The following is a 4,885-nucleotide window of genomic DNA, read 5'->3' on the forward strand; positions in this document are numbered from 1 at the left end:
TCATCTTCCATGCCCTTCAAAGGTTGTATGAGAAACAAACGTAGGCATTGAAAATTTCTTGATTTGCGCACAACAATAACCAACGTTAAATGATGCTAGCATTGACACTGGCATAAAAGCTCCAATACCTTGAGAATATGGTGAGAAATTTGGCAAGGGTACGCTCTGGTTTAGGTATTGCACCATCTGTCCCATGGCACCAGAATTTGTGCAGAGCAACCCGAGTTCAAGAACCATCTCGGTAGAGTCAAGATTTTGAGTAATGTTAAAGCCGGTTCAAGATGGTATCGGTTCAGAATATCAATTGACGAGATGACCGGTTTAGTAACTTGAAGGATACTAGATCGTGATCCAAACAGTTATGAGGAATAGAGAAAGATATGGAAAGAAAATTTCAAAGAACCTTCACACGCCGTGGTATATAAGGAAGTTGACAACCTAAGAAAGATGGTGCACTTTCTAAGAGAATATATCAAGGCATTAGAATTTGAAAAAATTGCCAAAAAAGAACATAAAAACAAGTACATTGTCCATTTGGCATAAATCACTTTTTGGTCTGTTTTGGACTTAGATACCCCTGGATAACTTTAAAAAATTATATCAATTATTTTAACAGTCAGAAAAATATGGAAAAATAATCAAACTGTATATAAACAAGTAACTATCATATGAAAAATAATTTTATAGACTAAATATTATTATATCAAAATATCATACTTTGATCTACGGACAGAAGAAAACTTAATCTACCAACTACGGGTCGTAGATAGTATATTCACTAAATAACTTAGTTATCTATATCTGGTAGAACAATTATATCTACCATTGTACACTTCTCTACCATCGTAGAAACATTCAGCTGCCAGTAAATACATTTCTACCATGGTATATTTATTCAGCTTTCATTTCCCTTATTTCTGGATTTCAGTTGATTTCATTAACTACGTTTTCTAATATATCTACTAATGTATGTTTGGCATTTTCTACCAAAGTACTCTACTCTACCGTGGGCGGGTTATGCAAACTACTGTTTTATCTACTTTCTACCGCAGTAGAAGGTATATTCTACCAAGTGCGAAATGTATATTTTCCGAAAATCTCTCTAAAATCTGTTGAGAATATATTTTAAATAAATATTTTCCTTATTTTTCGTGTTTCCTAAGTTAGTTTTTTTTAAAAAACGTGTTCTCTTCTTCATCCTCATCGATCTCTTTTTTTTCTTTAGAAACCATCAAAAAAATTTGAATTTCTTGTTGAAGAAGATGCATATTTATGCTTCTTGTGGGATGTGGAAGTTTGATCCCCAAAAAGGGTGGGGATTTGATGTTGATATGAAAAAATGAGGCAGAGTACTGGTTTTGGAATTAACAAGTTCCTTTGAAGATCTAAAGGTTATGGTTTTCAAGGATTTTGGAATAGACGAAAATGATGTCGAGTTTGAGTTAAGCTACCTACCTATGGAGTTAATCGGCACCATCGACTGTCCCCCATTTATCATTGAGAATGATAGACAAGTCAAAAAATTTCTTACATACGTACGTGGAAAACCTTCGACAAGGTTGTGTGTGTCTACTTCGCTTATGCATGGGAACAACGACAGCATTGGCGTTGATAAGGAGGAATCTAACTCGCCATTCAGAGAGGTCGGTGAAGCTTCATCGGTTTCAGCTAGAGATGAGAGTGGTAGTTCATCTGATTGTAACGCGAACGGCTCGGAAGAAGATGATCATCTCGCCATACGTGGAAAAGAAGATGATAGGGGGAAAAGTGATCGATTTTCTTTATAAGCCTTACACCAAACATGAAACAGAAACTAAATAGTTTACAAGCTTTTCAGATGTTAAACCGAAGCAAAAACTATTCCATTTACATCAATGTCACAAAAAGACACAACATAAACTGTATATAAGTCATGAGACCAACTCGTTGACCACAAAAACCACTCAAAGTAAGCTACTTTCATATCCTAGATAGCTAAATCATTCATACAAACAAAATAACGAAACCTATTACACTCAAATCGTGATTAAGAACACTGAAGTGAAAGAGAGAAAGACATGCAACGAATCCCAAGTCCTAGACCAAACCCAAAAATCGCTTATAATAAGACATGAGTGAGAAATGAAATTCACGAGGAAGAAGCTAGAGAGTTCCGACGAGTTACCTGAGAGCAAGACCGCGAAGTGGGTTTGGTGTAGGAGAGCGTTCGTTTATGAAGAAAACCATGGCGGAGTCGAAGAGGGGAGAACGAACACCGGAGCCGGCGAAGAGAAGCAGCGTCGAGATGTATAGCTCCTAATTTGTCTCCGATTTGCTCTCTAGAGTAGAACGAAGGAGAGAGATTTTTTAGGGTTCTAAGGAACTCAATTTGGGGAAAAATGGAGTCGATCCCGTCAAACCCCTTCTCTTATCTGTTTTTTTTTTAAAATCAATTAATTAATGATTTTATTAATCAATTACGAAAAATATTAAAAATATATAATTATGTTTATAATAGGGGGTTAATGAGGTTTATACAAAAAATTATGGCATTGGGACAACTTTATGTTCAGTATATGGTATAGGGACAATGTAGTAGATTATTTGTTCCATATTTCCAATTTTCCCGAAGAATTTTGAGTGAGATAATGAAAATGAGAGAACTGTAAAGGTAGCAAAAGATTGTGGTTCTCAAGTTTTGGGTAGTTAAGAATTGATCATTCATGATACACGAAATGTGTGGTCATAGGAATCTGATTAGACAAGGGTTTGTTTAAACGATTCTTAATAAAAGTATTGTTGAAAAAAAATTGTTTGTTCAAGCTTCGCATATTATCCTTGTTCTTGGTTTTACAATCTCCACTTCCTCGGATAATAATTCTCCATCCAATCTTGGATCTCTGGTCTTTGAGTAAAGAATCCCTTCTCCAGCATTCACAAACCCCACTTGACTAGATATTGCTTTTCCCCCGACAGCTAAGGTTATACAGGTCGTCTTCCACAAGTTACTTCAAGAATGAAAGCACCGAAGGCATACACATCAGTTTTTGTAGAAGTTCCCATTGTTATTAGCTCAGGTGCCATGTAACCTATGGTTCCCACAGCAGCTGCTGAAGATAAGTTGGCTCTAGGGCGGAGCCGGTCCTGAGATTTAAAACCAACTCGGGTGTCTTATTCAAAAAAAAAATTTGATTTAAAATTGACAATAATTTTCTTATAGCGAAAATTTTATTTAAATAAAAATTTATTAGTTTCAGTTACCATAAAAATAATATACTTTTTATTGTAGTTTTAGTCATTTTAAATTATAGTAACCTGACAAAACAAATTATAGTAACCCAAAATCTAATATTTTCTATTAAATTTATGCATATTTAAAATATATTTGACTTTTTATTTTACATTTGCATCATATATAACTATATATATAAATATAATATATATATATATATATATAAGAAATAAATATAGAAACCAATAATTCTTGGAAAAAAAAATGTCAACTAGGCCCCATCAAATGTTTCATAATCATGTGTTCAAGCCCGGCTCTGCTCTGGGGTCATGAAACCCAGCCATTCCAAAATCTCCTAACCTTCCATTACCCTCAGAATCTAACATGACGTTTTTATATCCCGGTGCAAAACTGATTGGCTCCTGTATGCAGGTAGTTAGAATAGAAATCCTTTGCAACCATGAAAGAGATGGGTTTCAGTTATGAAACAAGTACTGATCAAGACTGCCGCAGGGCATGTACTCAGATACCAGAAGTAACTCACCTTTTCTTCTACAATACCTGAGAAGAGGAACCAAGTTCCGATGCTGTAAACTTCCCATAGTCACAACTTCAGACACAAACTGTTTCATTCCTTGTTCTGCATCATGTGACAGTCGTTTAACAGCCAAATGCCTGCTTTGAGGCAGAGTTCCTTTGTAGACTTCTCCAAACCCACCTCTCCCTGTAAGACCATCTCTCCCAAACCCATTTGTTGCTTTATACAGAGACTTGTAGGAGAATCGATGTGGACCGTATTCCTTTTCCCACGATTCTCTCACTTATGCATACTTGTTTCTCCTATACAGATAAAGTCCTCCAAGAACTATGTACAAGGATCATCAATACGACAAGCCAAACCAATAAGCAGTTGAGATAGTTTTTCTGGTTTATCTCTAGGAAGAGGAGCCTGAAATATTCCTAGTATATACTGGTTACTGGTCAGTTGCCCTGTTGATGCCGAGAAGCCCACAAAAATCTTATCTTTAAAAATTTCTGAAATATTAATGGATCTTGACATAAGATGCTGGCTTGGCTTTTTAATGTTTATAGGAGCTAGTGAAACATTTAGCAACGACCCATTGTAGTCCACCCACACATGGATAGGCTCTCTACTCAGGAGATTTATGCTTACATTGCTCCCCAACGCACTGGAAAATTAAGATGGGAGGGCAGATTTAACAGGTAGTGGGTTTTCCAGCACATCAAACTCAATCGGGCTAACAGTTTCAAATTTTCAATAGCAAGCAGATGAGGATATGAAGTCCCATTTGTTGGAATGCTGAAGACGCCCAAGTACTGAGAGAGATTCATGGAAGGAGATACAACAAAGGCAATCCCATGGCCAACATCAGCTCCCAACTTATGAGGCACCAGGGCGCACACAAAATGCGTAGAGAACAATAGTGATTCAGATGGAGCAAAATCAAATGACTGCTTGAAGAAAGCATGACCCATTTGCCGCTCTGTAGTATTTGTCAACTGCAAAAGCCCACCAGGAAGGATCTTGGCGAGACCATCGGTGAAAAGGTCTGCTTGATCGAGACCTTTGTAGATAAACCTAAATTCTTGACTTGATAGGCAAGTAAGATAAATGCAGAAGAAGAGTAAAACCAGACGCAGTCTACAATCCAT

General features: G+C 36.5%; 1 pseudogene; it reads right to left on the reverse strand.

Moving 5' to 3' along the window:
* Positions 1-4,885, reverse strand: LOC108808215 (L-type lectin-domain containing receptor kinase I.3-like; annotated as a pseudogene).

The sequence above is a fragment of the Raphanus sativus genome, chromosome 6 (genome assembly GCF_000801105.2).
Source record: "Raphanus sativus cultivar WK10039 chromosome 6, ASM80110v3, whole genome shotgun sequence".
In the NCBI taxonomy this organism is placed as follows: Eukaryota; Viridiplantae; Streptophyta; class Magnoliopsida; order Brassicales; family Brassicaceae; genus Raphanus; species Raphanus sativus.